The sequence below is a fragment of the Camelus dromedarius genome, chromosome 2 (genome assembly GCF_036321535.1).
Source record: "Camelus dromedarius isolate mCamDro1 chromosome 2, mCamDro1.pat, whole genome shotgun sequence".
Classification (NCBI taxonomy): domain Eukaryota; kingdom Metazoa; phylum Chordata; class Mammalia; order Artiodactyla; family Camelidae; genus Camelus; species Camelus dromedarius.
The window spans coordinates 97,785,208-97,802,737 of NC_087437.1; positions in this window are offsets into that span (position 1 = coordinate 97,785,208).

Below are 17,530 nucleotides of genomic sequence, written 5' to 3' on the forward strand. Positions count from 1 at the left end.
GTACAGCACAGCGATCCAATTATATATATTCTTTTTTATATATTCTTTTTCATTATAGGCTATTACAAGGTTTTGAATATAGTTCCCTGTGCTATACAGTAGGGCCTTGTTGTTTATCTATTTTATATATAGTAGTTAGTATATGTAAACTAAAAAAGGAATTTGCAGATGCTTTGAGTTTTCATTAAGCAAACCAACCAACAATGAATGAATATCATTCCAAACACAGATTTTGGTGCTGAGGTTACATCACTGAAAGAGTAGGTCCCAACATTCAAGGAGCCTATGGTCTACTGGCATAGCTGGATAGTTAGAAAGATGATTTCAGGATAACATTTAACATAGTAGAGGTAAACACACAGTGTAATGGGAGTGCACGAGAGTTTCCATGCCTCAAGAAAATAAATCCTGGGCAGAGGGAGACTAGCCTGTGTGTCCAACCACATTATTTTAGATTTCTTTCTATAAAGTCATAAATCAAAAGATTTTTGTTTTCTGAGACCTCTGGATTTAGGGCAGTTGTGTCTTTGGAATATTTGTGTACTGTGTTCCACAAAGGCTTTCTAATACTCTCCTTCCTTCTGAGCACATAGTTCTACTTCACCCCAGCTAACTTTTAGAGGGAAGGCTTCTCTAATGGCTCCTATTAGGTCCTGCATATCAGCCTCCAATTGGGCCATTTCTTGATCATTCGGAGGAGGGCCAGGAGAGGGGCTGGCCATCTGTGTCCTTAGTAAAGAGGATTTCTTTGTAATTGTTGTAAGGATATTGAAGTTAAAGCAGGAAGTTAGTGGTCAAGAGATTTTCTAGGGGAGCCAGAGGAGTTCTGGAAATGAAAGAATTGGTTGAAGAAGTGGGGCTGAATTTGGAGGCAGGTGAATTTGGGACGGGATCCAGACATCTAATATATCTTGGGGGGGGGGTCAAGAATAGGGAGTTGGAAGTAAAGGCAAGTACAGGAGGGAGGCAGAGGAGAGTTCATGGTGAACTTTAATTTCTAAGGCTGACTTCTACTCTTTTATTTTGTTAAGGGAATCTTTTAGGCCAGCTGTGTTACTTTTTTTGTGCCTTTCTTTAAATTTGATCTTCCCAGAGGTACCAAGAGGGCATTTGTTTGGGATAAGCACTCTCTATGAATCCCCTGAAATGTAATAGCTTTTCTAAATCAAAGGGTCCATTGTCTGGCCACTGACAATTAATATCTGCATAATTATAACTGTTCAAGTGTAACGCAAACTAATAAGTCTTTTTGTGGGAAGACCTGGAGGTAACCATCTAGGCTTAGACTATAATTTAACTGTGTACAGGAGAGATGTTCCTGAAGGAGAAGGCACAGAAAATGCTGCCTCCGTAAGCCAAAGTCACTCCCAAAGACAACTGGAAAGAAGGAAAATTTGCCACAGACAGTACGAATGCTACTCCAGTCTCCTCAAAAATGAGACATCTCCAATCATGACTCCTCTAATCCATGACATGAGGTGGGCAATACTGATAAGGAGTTCTCAGCACTACAAAGGCAACAAGAGAGGGAACGTTTTAGACTAGACAGTCTCCTGAGAGCTAATAATGGTACCTCGTGTCTCAGAACCCCAACCTGACAGTTGACTTCCTCCAGGCAAAGACCCACAATCTGCACCCCACAACAGGCAGAACATTAGAGAGAATATTCTCTCTGGATGTAAGCCAAACTCTCAGGACACAAAATTAAGATGGAAGGAGCATCTCATCCATTTGTATAGGTGACTGACTCAGAGCAAAGTTTGTCCAGGTGATCTGCAGGCCAGTGAGAATCACAAACTCACTGGCCTATGAGGTCAACTCAAACTACAGATTTATAGAACCTATGCCCCTATTTTACACTATAATTCTCATTCTTAGAAAAAGCACTTTTAGACAGCAAACTACAAAACAGTAACACAAAAGACAATGACAAATCGACACAATGACTCTCCCTGAGAAGGAGTAATCCAAACCAAGAATCACAATACCCAGAGAACTAGTTCTAGCCAAAGAGTCTTCTCTTGTAAATCTGAATGATGACTATTTCCCCTTTTAAAATGTGAAGGGGAGGTTCTTATTGCCCTCACTTAATTGGACACTGATCAGAGACCCAAGAGTCTGGTAAGAAATCTTACTTTCTCTGGCTTGGTTGAAGGTTTCAAAATCTCGCCTGCAGCCTCCAGAGTGAGTGGGGAGCCCCAAACACCCCATCTCCATTATCAAAACTGTTCAGAGGAAAACTTTTCCTCTACCAACTTCAGTCCAATGGGTGGGAACCAGTGAACTAATTCACTACATACAGATTAACAAAATGTGTTAGAGTTCTCTAGAGAAACAGAACCAATGGAACTGGTTGATTGATTGATTGGTTGTAAGGAATTGTCTCACGTGATTACAGAGGGTAAGCCCCAAGATTTTCAACAGGCAAGCTGCAGATGTAGGCAAGCTGGAGTCAGTGATGTAGTTCCAGCCCAACTCTGAAGGCCCGGGAACCAGGAGAGCCAATGGTGTACTTCCAGTGTGAAAGACAGAACAAACCGTTGTCCCCACTGGAAAGCAGCCAGGCAGGAGGAAGTCCTACTTATTCAGGGAGAAGTCAGCCTTTTGTTTTATTCAGGACTAACTGATTGGATGAGCCCCACCCACATGAGGGAAGGCAATCTGCTTTACTTGGGCAATCAATTTAAAAATTAGACTCATCCAAAAGCACCCTCACAGAAATACCCAGAATAATGTCTGACAAAATGTCTGGGCACCCTGTGACCCCATCAAATTGACACATAAAATTAACCATCACATAGGAGAAGAGTTTAATCCGCATGCATATGGGAACACTGTAAGGAGAGGCTCCCAAAACTGCCAGGAGGCCTGGTTTATATCCTAGCTTAAAACAGGTAGGGGGCGGCTAGAGCTTCAGTGGGAAATTATGGAAGGTAATATGGGGCCTGTTTACACAATTTTTCATCCAGGTGCTGTGGGCAGTCTCCTTCCTGGCTGGGAGCTCCCTCAAAGAGGAGTTTATGACAGCTGAGCTCCCATAACCCATTGCTAAGGATCAGTCTTCTCCCGAACAGGAAATTCCTTCAGAGGGAGGATCCTGGCTGTGCTAAGGCAGTAAACAAGTTTATATAAGGTTTCTTTATGAGGCTGCTGTTTGTTCAGATGTTTTTAGTTTAAAGTAATCCTTATACCATTCTGGTGAGTGGTTGGTCCCTTTAATAGCAAATATACTTGTCTGTTTATATTTATGTAAGGAATCTGATACTACATTTTGAAACAAAAATTAGTATTTCTTAAATGGTAAAATTCACTAACCCTTAAATTCCATTTATTATGAGCTAAGGTATTTTGAGTTCAACTAATGTACCTCTGTATTGCGTGTTCAGGCGTTTTTAATTGTCAAATGTCTGTACAACATTTTGGTCTGAAAAAATGACATCTTTCCTTAAGCAGAGACTCTTAAATTGGTGATTGGATTGCTTTAAAATTCAGTGAAAATCTCCTGAGCTTAGAACACCATCCCTAGGTAGCAGCAAAGCCCAGGGCTGTATCTCCAGATTTTGGATAGCAAATCAGACCAGCCATATGTGCACGAAAATAGAACCGGATTAAAATAAACATCATATTCGGAAAGCAAGAAAATAATAAATTCCAAACATCAGCCTGTGGGTTGTTTGTGAAAATGAGAGAGAGGGAGTCAAAGCCAAAACTTTGATGAAAATCTCAAGTCAGCCTTTATCACAAGTTGATACCACCTCCACCCTCCACCCACAGTTTACCCAACTGCCCACGCAGCAGCTTCTTCTCTCTTTGTCCCCCATCAAAGTAGGGCTGAGACAATCATTCTGGTCTACTGTACCCCAGAGATAATCGAGAACCTTGTGAAAAAATTGTGCAGGATCCCATAATGTCCTTTCCTGAAGAACACTGGAGATAAATTCACTGAACTGCTTCAAAGAACTAAATCTTCAGGCAATAGCAGAAAAGAACATTAATTAAGCTTTCTTTGTTTACTGCAGGGAGTTCATTACTCGATTTGGCAGGGAGGAATGAGAGAATGGGTGAATGAATTAATGAATGGATGCATAAGGGACTGAAGCTGTAGGAGATTAATAATCAGAATAACTATTATTTATTCAGGCTGCTGTGTGCCAGACATTAGCCCTGAGAAAAACTCCCTATAAGTGGAGAAGCCGAAGTTCAGTTGCCCAAAAATGCACATCTTTTTTTCAGCAGAGAAAAGCTAGACTATGTTTCATGGGACCTGTTCCAGTGCTCTAAACATATTACCTCACTGTTGCTACTAAAGGTTTACTTGCAGGATCAGTTATAACTGGACGGTGCTTTTAAATGAAAATTTGTTAACAGATGTCATAATTACTTCTTGCTAGAATTGATTGCATTGTCACTTCTAGATATAAACCTGGACCTAATGATCATTGTGACTAAAAATGAGGCTCTCTGTAAAGAATCTGCCTTACCTTAGCATACATTTCAAATCTATTAAAGTTACTTTGGGGAAATAAAATGGAGGCTTTCCTGCAAATATTCTGTGCAAGAGAACAATTTTATGATAAAATGCTTTTTCATTCTTTGATCCCCTAATTATCCTATTTCTCATATTTCTTCAAGTTTCAATTCTTATTTCTCCATATAATATGCACCACTTAGGAAATACAAATGTGAGAAATTTTTAAGAGGGCTAGTGGAGTGTGTGTCTGTGTGTGTGTGTGCATTTAAGAAAAGAGTTGTCAGTAACCAAAAAAAACCCAAAAACACACACAAAAAAACCAGAATTTAAAAGAATTTTTAAATGCAAGAAAGCACATCCTATAAAGATAAGTCACAATTAAATGACTTGAATTAATGATTTAAATTCACTTTTTGTTTTTGCTTGGCTAGTTTTTGCTGCGTCCAGCGCAGCTCAGGGCCGTGACTGAGGACAGGTGACGCAAGACTTAAGAAAAAAAGAGACAAAGAAAAGAGCAAAGATGGGACCAGGGGACTCAAGATCTCGTGGATCCAGAGTCCCAAAAGCCTGTTCCAAATCATATTTATTAGGAGTATACAGCTCAGAAAAAAATGCGACCAAAGAGGTGGGGCTTTATATACTCCATGCGCTAAGCACTAAGTTCTGCTTGCTGTTTAACTGATTAATTTCAGGCCTATCCCTTCCAGGAATAACCACCCTGCTCGGGGTATGCAAAATTTCTGAATCTATCCTGTTATTGCCTCCCGGACATCTCGAAATAGCAAATAATCCCCCTGGGCTTAACCGCATGCTTTCACGCCAGAACAAAGTTATGTTAATGGATGATCTGGCTTTCCAGGACCAGCCATTGTTTCACCCTAAGGAAATATCTGCCCTCCTTCGTACCCTTATGGTCAATCTCAGAATTGCTCACCCCAAATTTTCTTTAGCATAATATGTGCTATAGGTCATCTACTGAGTAAAACATTAAAACTAAGCAAGCATTTTAAGCAAGCAAGTGTGAATGTAATATTTTAAGCTCATGGAAATTGAGCTGTTTTCCAGCAGCTTGTTTCCCAGCAAATTTTTATGTCACTTGTTTAAAGAAATCTGAAATTAAGGCATATTGACTGTACTGAAATTTGAAAGAAAGACAAAATATAAAACAGAATTGTTGCCCAGAGAGAGTGGGCAGCTCTCTGACACAGGCTTTACAAGCGGAAATTGTTAAATTTAATATAAAGAGTCTACGAAGACTCTAGTCCTTCGTTTTGAAGTCCAGAAACCAGATGATGTCTGCACACCTATTGTGGATTGACTCAACATTACATAATCACATTGAAAGACCAATGCCCCCACCTTGATCTGTGTTGTAACAGCTATTTTGACAAGAGGACACTGTTTCCTTAGTCACAGTTGCTTGAAGCAGCTAAATGTACGAAACCTAAGCCGAGTCAATCAGAGCCTCTTCCTGGCCACCTCTCACTTCCGGTCCAAAGGGCTCGGTTGGGATTGACACCCAATCCAAGGTGGCTCAATTGTGGTCTTTTCAGCTGGAAAATTCAAAAGGGAAAGAGAAGGAATGGGTGTTATTCAGAAAATGTGAATTCAGGAGATGCCTGTAGCTGTTTTTCATCTTGTGGATAAGAAAAACAGATAAAGTCCATTATAGAAGAGAATGAATAATATGAATACTCCAAGAAAGCAGAAACAAAGGGAGTAATAAAGGCATATGAGATCCTGGTTCAAACAATCTACCTAAGACCATAAATTCCCTCTTTTTGCTTAGGTCTTTGATTTAGATCTAAGTAATATACTCCTTAAATCCAAGCATTTATTGGGGGTAAATCTCACGGGTCGGACTGGTAGTGATTGCTGTTAAAATCCAATCTGTTACTTAGGGTAAGTTGCATAACACTTCTTATTTTAGTTTTCTCATTAGAAAGATTATGGTCATTTACATTTCTATCAGAATTATTAGTCTGTTCTGGTTGCTGTAACGAAGAACCATAGACTGGGTGGCTTATAAATAAATAAAGTATATTTCTCAAGGTTCTGGAGGCTTGGTGTCCAGGTGTCCAGGTGCTGATGTGGTCCAGTTCCAGTGAGAACCCTCCTCCAGCCTGCAGGGGGGCAATCTTCTCATTGTATCCTCATGTGGCACAGAGCAAAGAGGTGAAGCAAGCTCTCTCATGACTCTTATAAGGGCACTAATTCCATGCGTGAGGGCTCCACCCTCATGACCTCCTCTAATTCTAATTACTTCCCAAAGATTCCACCTCCTGATACCACCACATTGAGGGATAGGGTTTCAACTTATGAATTCTAGGGGAACACAGATGTTTACCCATGTTAATACAAGACAGCTCATTTTCCAACACCCTTTCCTTCATTTGATATTTCATTTCTTTCACAGTTGCCAATCACTAATCTAATAAGCTAAGTGTGCTACTTTGTTGTTGCTTAAATTTTCATGTACTTTATTACAAATGAAATTTATGAGGAAAAAGAGGGTGAACTTTTAATTTTAATTATTGATCATTTCCTAGACAATGTAAATTAAGTCCTTTGTCTATTTGTTTCTAGCGAGGAATCATTTCTTCTTAATTTTCTTAATTTTCCTAATTATTTTTAAGTGGATCCTTACATGAAAGAAATCAAACATTGGCATTTATAGTTGTTGCAAATGTACTTTTTCTGTTTGTCATTTGCTTTCAGTTTGAGCTGAAGAACTTAGGGTTTGTTCTCAAATCTGCCCTTTCTCCTTTGTGATACCTTCGTTGGGTGGCATTCTCAGGAAGGCTTTTCCATTACTAAATTATGTGACTTTTTCCAGCTTTACCTCTGGCATTTTATATTATATTTAACATTTAAATGGACACTCTACCTAGAATTAATATTATTGTGTGCTATAAGTTAAGGGTCTAACCTTATTTATTCTCAAAATGGTTAGTTAAAATGACTCTTCTGTCATATAATAATTCTTACTTGTTTGTATTATTGTGCTTTTCATTCTATTCCATTGAAGTATCTGGCTTTACAACGATACTACATTGGTTTTAGTTACTTTAGCTTCCAGATATGAGATACTATCTCCACAAGCTTTTGCATCTCTATAAAACATTTAAATCAGTGCAATTTCATTGCAGTTAAAATTTACTTTTCTGCTTGTTTTATTTTACTGATGTAAGACAGTTTAATCTTACATCAATGTAAAGATATAATGATGTAAGAAAGTCAAGAAGGACTTACCAATAATTAAATAAGGAACGTGGCAAAATAATCACCTTGAAGGGTTAATTTTGCTTAGGCTTCCTTTTCCTTCTTTTCTAATGTGAGCTAAAATTTCTACAGAATTATTTGAAGTCCAGGCAATTTATTACAAAAATATATATGAGAAGGCTGCCCTCTTGTGTCAATGTAATTTGCATTTTCTCAATCACTCCAGCTTTCAGTAGTCTCTACTCAGGGTGAAAAGGATAAAATGGAATCAACATTTTTGAACATTTATGTGACTGTGTCATTAGAAGTAAGTAGTAAGGGAAAATGAACAATCTAATATTGTTTTCTTTTTTTCTTTTTAGCTCTTTTTTCTTCTCTCTTCTTTGTTCAATTGATAGCTCTTGTAATATGAATTTTTTTCTTCAGATTTGTTTCCAACTATAAAAATACATCAAACCTAGTCCCAGTGGTACCAACACATAGTACTTAAAAAGGACTAAACATCAAATTGTCTGTAAATATTTATGGCTACATTTCTCCATGGAGAGACCTCCAAATGGTATGGCCCTCCAGGATCCAGAAACCAGGAAGAGGCAACCTGGAATTCATTTAACACGAGCTCCAGCTCAAGAGCAGAACGTACTAGCGTTGTTGGAAAGAGTCAGGATCATACAGTTATGACAGGTGGGCATGCAATAACAACTATATGTTAAATGAACACGTACATGGAAGTTGTGGAATTCAGAAGCGGAAGAGAGACTGACAGAGTTATCTGTTCTTTCTAGGCTGTTAGGCACATGGACCCCGGAAATATTGCCAGCAGCTTCAGCACCCCGTGGAGGATGTATTCTCCAGCTGAAACAAACGTGAAAGCAGGAAGATTTTGTAGGTCTGAGGGATTCTATAGCAAAAGGTAGAAGCGACGGGGCTAAAAACACCTTCCCACATGTGGAGCCCACATTACTTGACAAAGCTCCCTTTCAAGGCAGCAATGAAGAGCCAGTGTGTGAAAATGAAGAGGATTTTCTAGATTGCAAAGAAAAGCTTCCAACTCTGCAAATGTCCACACTTTGTAAGAGGTTGGTAATGTTTTGATTGCCACTTTGGGAGGAAAAAAAAGAGAGAGAGAGAGAATATGTCTTTGTGGATTTTTCCCCGATAATATGATAAATGTTCCAAACTAATCCTCCTACAGGAATGAGTTGAAGTTTATAATTCATGTATCTATGCGATGAGCACTGACTGGTGTTGGGTAGACTAGCATTCTGTCAGAGCTGAAACTAGGGTACTCCACCCATCTTCCCATCTACTCATTGTTACTCATTTACAGCTAAGTCTCCGGCAGCAGAATTTGGCGATGCTAAATATTGAGTTCTGGAATAAGAGCCCTCATGACTAGGAAGGGATTTTTTTTTTTCTAAATTGGCTGAGGATTGAGTCTGTACTGGGATATTTATGGGCATCTTATCAACTCTTGGAAATCTTTAAAAGTTGAGGTACATCAGAGACTTGGTGGTGAATTAACTCACCTCAAAGAAATTATACCCATTTTCAATGAATTTACAGAGTTTCAATTTTGCTAAACTGAAACTACACTTCCCAGAAGACTTGTCTCTGTAATTCCAGGTCAGATTAAGCATACCAGAAACATATTTGGAAGAGAACAGGAAGGAGCAACCGTTAGGCTTTGAGGTTGCATGTAGGATGTCAGAAGCTGTTGCAGCTCACACAGCATTTGTTACTGCTCTGCTGGCTCACATTACTGGCACAGGACAGCACTCAAGCCTGTAGCTCCTTCCTGTCCCCTGGAGCTCTGAGTTCTGACACAGGCATGTGTTTAGTTCTGCAGTGAAGTTGTCAGCTGATTCTGCACTCATCCACATCATCATGGTTGGAGATACGGAGAAACAGACCTGGGTTCCAGTTTGTCCTTGGTCACCCCATTTTAACATCCACTTTTTTCCCTCTACCTCTGGCCATGTGGATCTACAGCAATTTCAGGCTAGATAGCAGATGTGGGGGGTACGTGCTTCCAAAGACATTTCTACCAGGTGCTACGATTGCCTCACTTTAAACCCCTAAAATGAATCCTTATTCCTTATGACTCAGCGTAGTTCTTCTTCCCTGGTTGCACCCCAGAAAGTTTGGTACCTAGAGGTGTTATAACAAAAACCTAAAACAGCTGGCATTAGCTTTGGGGCAGGATAGCAGGAAGAAGGCAGCTGACCAAAGATGGAAGGGGCTTCAGACGACAGTGAGGATTTGAAAAACAGTAAGGAAATTGTTATTGGAAAGTTTGGTAACATAACTCCCTGTCAAAATGTGGAAAGAAATAAGGTATTTATTTAACAGATTCATTGATCTAGCTGGAGAAATTTGTAGACAGTATGTGGAAAATTCCAACAGGCTTCTTCCTGTAATTAAATACGAAATGAAAGGGAAGATGGAAAAAAGAAAGAAACATTTAGATTTTAAGAATTTAGAGGAAATACAAAGGATTTAGGGACTGTTGGGTTTGAAAATCAAATTGTTTTTCATCCCTAGTTATTCCTACCCCCCCCAAAAAAAACATCTTCAAAGAAAGAAATAGCTTTAGCAAATATAAAATCCAATGCACTAAAACAAATTCACAGTAAAGATTACAAGTGTGTGGCTGTTATAAATCCCCTTGTTGAGACCTCAAAAGAAATTAAGGCCACAGGGACAGGGAAATATATACAAGATCTTTTGGTAGCTCACAGAGAAAAAAAATGTGAGAATGAATATATATATGTTCATGTATAACTGAAAAATTGTGCTCTACACTGGAATTTGACACATTGTAAAATGATTTTAAATCAATAAAAAATGTTTAAAAAAAATTAAGGCCATGACTCCTAGGGCTCTAAAGAGTCTTACAAGTATTGTCCCACAGCATCCTTACTCTCTTGGTCTAAGGTGGAAAAGGGCTTAGCTCAGTGGAAAAAAAAAGGAAGAAGAAGAGGAAGAAGAAAGAAAAAACAAGGGTGATTGGTTCATGCTAATGGCATGGATTTTAAAAAATATAAAATACAATGATGTCTTTGGACCTCCCCAACTTGCTATGGGCAGGAACTAGGCTGAAGACGTCACTTGATTGCAAAAAAAAAATCAATTATTACATATAAATAAGGACCCAAAAAACAGAACCAAGAACTCACAAGGCAGTACCAAGGTGCAGAGGGGACGCATTCCCAGGAATTGTCCTCAGTTCTGAATTTCAGTAACCGCTATCTGTGCCTGTAATTCCCTCCTATTTGAACTGGATTTCCTGCTGCTCTTTTTTTTTTTTTTTTTTTTAAATACTTTTTTTTTTTTTAAGGGGAGAAGGAGGTAATTTGGTTTATTATTTATTTATTTTAATGGAGGTTTGAACCTAGGACCTCGTGCGTGCTATGCAGGCACTCTACCTCTGAGCTAAACCCTCCCCACACCCACTGCTTTTATTTTGTCTCACCATCATGCGGTGGTAGAAAAACATGTCTCTTTAGTTCACAGCTCTTCAGTTAGAGGGGAACCAAGAGCCAAGGAGCCTCATTTATGCCAGGACCTGATGTAGACACTGGCCCCGTAGAACCCGGCCTGAGTGTGATGCAGTGAGAGCGCTGAGGGTCATGGCTCCAGCTGAATGCATTTTCTGTGTAGTCAGAGGACAGGCAAACTGTCACACAATACAGAGGACCATAAGTTCTTTGGCACTCCCCTCATGGACTTATGGCGTATTTGTTTTCTCCTCTTGAATCTGAGTGGGCTTTTTGACTGCCTAGCAAATAAGGTATGATTAAAGTGACTGATAAGGTGCCAGGCTTGGGGTCCAAGCCATAGGAGACTAACATTTACATTTCCGTATCTTGGAACTCATCTTTGGAGTCTTGAGTCTCCGTGTAAGAAGTTCAGCTGCAGGAACCAAGTGCAGAAGTCTGGAGACTACCTGGAGAAGGAGAAGAGCACAATTGAACCCAGCCTTCCAGCCGGCCCTGCTTCCCTGCTAAGGCCAGGCGTGCCAGCGAATCTGGACTTCTGAATCAGCACATCTGCTGAATATCCCCAAACCGCCCCAGTCAACACCACGGGGGGCAGAAGAATTTTACAAATGGGCCCTGTCTGGATTTCTGACCCCAGTATCAAGAGATAATATGTTTTGTTTTCAACCATTTTAGTTTGGGGGTAATTTGTTACACTGTCATAGGTAAGTGGAACATTTCAATGTGAGACATCTCAGTGTACAGCTGCTAGGTTATGGGAGAAGCAAACATTCATGTCATTTTAATATGGAAAAAAAGAAGCACTGATCCTGATGCAGGAAAACGGATGTGGGGTGTGAGGAGGGCCAAGTCCCAGGTCTTGGCTGAGCCCCTGGGACGTGCCCTGCCAAGTGTGGGTCCTTGGCTTCGCGCAGGAAATAATTCAAGTACCATTGAGTAAAGGTAGATTTATTTAGAAAGATACATACTGCATAGAGTGTAAGGCAAGAGAAAGGCAAGGAAAGAGGTGTGGGAATTGGGTGCTCAGGTTAAAGTAAAAGTAGGTACACACTCCATAGACAGAGTGCAGGCTGTCTCCAAAAGCGAGAGAGAGCGCAAACCCACTAGGCATGGCATTATCACTTTTTATGGTCTCAGTAACTTCACACGCACATACAGGTGGGATCAATCCAACTGCCCTGGGGAAGGGGCTGAGATTACCAGATATAGGGCCACCGCCCATTCTTTGGCCTTTTGCAGTCAGCCTTGGGGCTGTCATGGTGCCTGCGGGCATGTTACTTATCACCCTGTTACAATGAGCATATAATGATCTCAAGGTCTACTAGAAGTCAAACCTCTTAATCCTTAAGGCTAACTAGGAGTTCAATCTTCCACCATTTTGGTGTTAAATTGCTGTCATTCCTTGAGCGGCTGTGCCCTGCCCCCTTCCATCCTGTCTCACTCCTTCCTTTGGTCTTCTTAGGGGTGAATTGACCTCAGGGTGTAATTATTCTCTATTCTCCACACCAGAGATTTTACCAGAACTACCCTTACTGGATTAGTCAGCTCTCCACAACTGAGACCAGGATCCTATGGGCACTTTCCGCTGCCCATGCTTCTGCCATAAGCCCCAGCCATACCCATCACTGTCCACGTGGACTGTCAACCAGAAAGGGAGGTCTGGATCTACAGTGTGCAGTGCTTGCGCTTGGGCCACCACCCTGTTAGTTTCAACAAATGCACATTCAGTCTCTTCAGACCAATTCCAGACTTCTCCCTTTTTAATCAGTTTATACAGGGGTTTGGCTATTTGGGCCAAAGGAGGAATAAGCATCCGCCAGTATCCCAGAAGACCTAAGTAAGTCTGTAACTGTTTAACTGTTTCAGGGTGGGAGTATGCCTGGATTTTGTCTATTACTGCTTCAGGCAGCACTTTTGTCTTACCCGACCAGACAACACCCAAGAATTTGACAGAACATCCAGGTCCTTGCACTTTGTCCTCGTTCACAACCCACCCCCAGCCTGCCAGGGCTTCTTGCAGTGCTGTGGTTTCTAAATCTGAAAGAGAATCAGAGTTTAGCATTATGTCATCTGCATAATGGAACAAGTGAACAGTATCCGGTTTGCTGCACGTAGCCAGGTCCTGGGCCACCAGGCCATGGCACAGTGTGGGGCTGTGCAGATATCCCTGTGGCAACACAACAAATGTCCATTGTCTGCCTTCCCAGGTGAAGGCAAACTGTTCTTGGCTCTCAGGGGCTATGTCAATTGAGAAGAATGCATTAGCCAGGTCAACCACATAGTGACAAGTACCCAGTTCATGGGACAGCAGGTCCATCAAATCTGTTATATTTGGCACAGCTGCATGCATGGGGGGCGTGACTTTGTTCAGTTCCCGATAGTCCACTGTCATCCTCCAGGAGCCGTCTGGCTTCCTCACTGGCCACACTGGAGAGTTATATGGGCTATGCGTAGCCCGAATTATACCAGCTTCCTCAAGCTTCAGAATAGTCTGTCCTATTTCCTCACGGCAATTGATATTGCCAGAAACTCACCACTTGTGTGGCCTGTGACAAAATCAAGGGTGCATGATGAGGATGCCCTGTATAAGTGTTTTCACCAAGAGAACTCTCAGGCAAAATTCCTTTTGAGTCATCTGTATTTGCAATCCTTGCAAAATGTTTATCCCCAGAATATATTCAGCTACTGGGGATATATGCACTTCATATGCAGCAGGGGGCAGATGGCCAATGCCCAAAATCAGAGTCACTTGTTTAACACACATTTGCTTGTTTCCATATCCTTCTATATCAACCCATGGTCTCCAAAAATGCTCTGGATTTCCATGCACCAATGTAATTTCAGCTCCTGTGTCTATTAGTGCCAATACTCGCTATTTATTCGTGGGGGACCAGTGGATAGTCAGTTCAACATGTGGCCTCAAGTCATTGGGGTGCCCCATGTCCCGAACACCTTGGCCTTCCTCCTAGTCCAGGAGCAAATCAGCAAAGGCCACCTCTTGGGCCTGATGGGAGGTTGGCAATGGAGTATATTGTTGCTCAGACCGTAATTTCTTCCATAAGGCCATCAGCACCTCCAATGGCTGGCCATCCAATTTTACACAGTCCAAGCCAGCTGCCAGTAAATCACATCATATCTGTTGGCAATCTAGCTTTTGGGGCCCTCCCAGAATTGGAGCATTCCCCTTTACACTCCTCTGTGTGAACTTCCCTTTCTGAGTCACTGCACGGGAGGAGAGGGTCTTGGACTCACCTTGAGTCTTGGCAGCATGTACCCCGTTTCGGCCCACCTCTATGTCCCTCAGACAAGCTAGAGCCTCAGTCACCTCATGTATGGGGAGGTCTACAAACAGTGCTAGTAGTGCCACCGTAGTCCCAAACATTCCCGTTGGGCCGTTAGCCAAAATCAAATCTTTCATTTGAGCTGTAAGGAGCTCATCATCTGGACTATGGAAATGCAAAGCAAACATCATCTGGCGCTCCCATTTCTCAGACAACTTGCATTAAGTCCAAATATGTGGTCCATTTACACATGTGTCACTCGCTGTGGCCCCGCGGGAGTTTCCCCCTGAGCCATGGGCTCCTCCATTTCCATCCGCTGCCTCACCACAGGCCATAGACGCAGTGGAATGGGGGGAGGGGTTGGGCTTACTGCTCTCAGAGATGGTGGGACTGGAGCTACACAGGCATGGCTGCTCTCAGAGGTGGTGGAGCTAGGACCATGCAGACACCTTTCTGCTGTGCTGGGTCTCTGCTTAAGCTCCTGTTCTCTGCAATGCAACTCCTCCACTTGCATCTGTAAATCTCTCATGTCTCAGCTAGCGGGCCGTAAAACAGATAAGAACATCCAGGTCACCCTCCTGGCTGCCTCTCGGTAGGCTAATGGGACATTATTTTCTAACAGCTCCAACACCCTCCAGACATCATCTGGCCGGGGTGCCACTGTGTCCCAATCCTCAGGTTGAGCCCACATCAGCAAATAGGCTGCCACTGGGTACCATACAGAGGAAGGGGGCCACTTTGCTTCCATCAGAGCATCCCTGTCAGGGGCAGGGGGTTCAGAGGGGGCACTCACCTCATCCTGCTCACAGCGCCAAGTGTCAGGCGAGGGAGGCTGACATGGGGTTCTAGGAGGTGAGTGGCCCAAACAAAAAAATGCACGAGGAGTTGCCATACCGCCGGACAGACTTCAGCCGGAGACACCATGGGGTTAACAACACTTTATTGCCACAGGGAGGTGTGCACCTATAAAGCACATGTCCTGCTTTTTATCGTTCTCTGCCAGCACATGCACAATCTGAGTTTCTTTGTTCATTAGGCTTACAGAATATCTCTAGCACATGTGTACTTCTATTTTCTTCGTTCTAAATCTTATATAATTGATGCATGTGTATAGCAATTATTTACTGCATACTACAAACATGCTCTGGTCGCGGCCTTGGGTCCCACGGCCTTAACTCATCTCAAGGCCAGCTCACAGCGTCCAACAGTTGGGGACCATTTGGATCAAATAGGCCACAACATCTTCCCCTCAAGCTTTATTGATAAAAATTGGAGCTGTGGCCTCCACATACCACTCCTTTGTCTTCTTACATCTTCGGAATTCAGGCAGAGATGTAGGGGGATGTTTTCTCATTCCTCTCTAAAGTATTCCTGCCAAACCCAACTTTCAGAATTTTAATGCAATCAGATTGGTTTTATTTGCTTTAAAATACCAGTGAGATGGAAAGGAAAGAACTTTTTTTTTTTGGTCATGTTCTATTAACCAACGCAAATAACTTTCCATATGCTCACTGAACAATTTAAATGCATTTCTGCAAGTCAACCTGCCTTTAATCTTTTTGCAATATATCTGTTAACTGGGAAGTTTAGATCTACATGGCACCTCTCCCTCCTTCTGGTTAGAGAGTGAGTAAAATTACAGAGCTTTAATCGTGAGAGTTGATCTATATAATTTTTACTGTTCATTTAATTTTAATCATAAAAAATCCAATTTAATCATATGCTATATCCATAAACAGATATGTTTAAAATCTGGTCTTTAAAAAGTCTTGGGAAATAACTTTCATTAAAATTATTCAAACAGTTTTCATCTTCTGCTTATTTTTGTCTTTTGGTTTCCTATCTGAGCTGGCCATCAGTGTAACTCTCTCTTGGATGTCCTCAGTCATACCTAAACTCCAGCTACCACAAAGCCACATAACCCAGAAAGTTTCAAACCCAGTTTAATCCTCTTGGGTCAAGTAAGATTATGAAAGCACTGTTTACCTCACTCCACACCTTTCATTTCTTTCCGTTTCATTCAGGGAGATGAAATAGTTTCTTCCCATCTTCTTTCTAAATCCACCCTGTGTACTCAGTGACTGTCATGCAGACCCCACCCTGACATTTTCAGGCTTTCTAACTCCAAACATCTGAGAGTCCTTAGTCCCCCCAGTATTCCCTGAAACTATTAAAGAAGAATCTAGGTATAAGAAAGTATAGAATATAAGGTATCTTATCTGGAATCTATAGATGTTTTGTGGTTAAATCAGAGATTGGAATTCCTCAGTAGGCTGGACTATTTTGGGGTTCCATCCAAAGGGACAGCTGTGTACTGACAAGACGCCCCCTCCTCTGGCCTTGTCAATGGGAGTAGCTGAGGGGCTCCCTATCTCTGTGATGTTCTGGCGAGAGCCTCATCACTCTGTCTCCCCCTGCCTTCAGCCCTGGTACTCACAGTATCTTCATCACTATTTCCCTTGATCCCATCTAGATCAATCTTATCATAGTATTCTTCTGGATTTACCTCAGTTGCTACAAAAAGCACATCAGGTCATCCCACCCTCCCCCAGGCCATAGGGACCATAAGGTATATGAACATCTCTCCTCTTATCCATGTTTCACCCCCTCCCCCCCCAATTCCTGGACCCTCCTGCTGTGCTTGTAGAACTCATAGTCATTCAACAGAAAAATCCCCTGTACCCTTAACTGGTTCCCTTACCTACCTGCTCTGACTGAAACTAGATTCTCCCCTGAGGACTCTGGCTCCCTTGAGCCCTCTCAAGTGGAGGCACCCGCCTCACACTGCTCAGCCTGGAGGAGGAGTTGTCTCATTGCTCAGCATTGCCACTTCAAGAGCATTCTCCTTACTTCTCTCAGTTGCAGTATGTCACCAGCCATGCCTCCTCACGGCATCACTTACAGCGCTCTCTCTCACTTCTTGAACTTCCCTCTTGGCTCACTGTCAGTCTCTTGAGTGCTGTTCCTGACAAAATTCGTGGTTTTGACCTACACCTAGCTGATCTTTCCAAAGCCCTGGTCCCTTAGTTTCCTGAACTCTTCTCTAAGGAGCC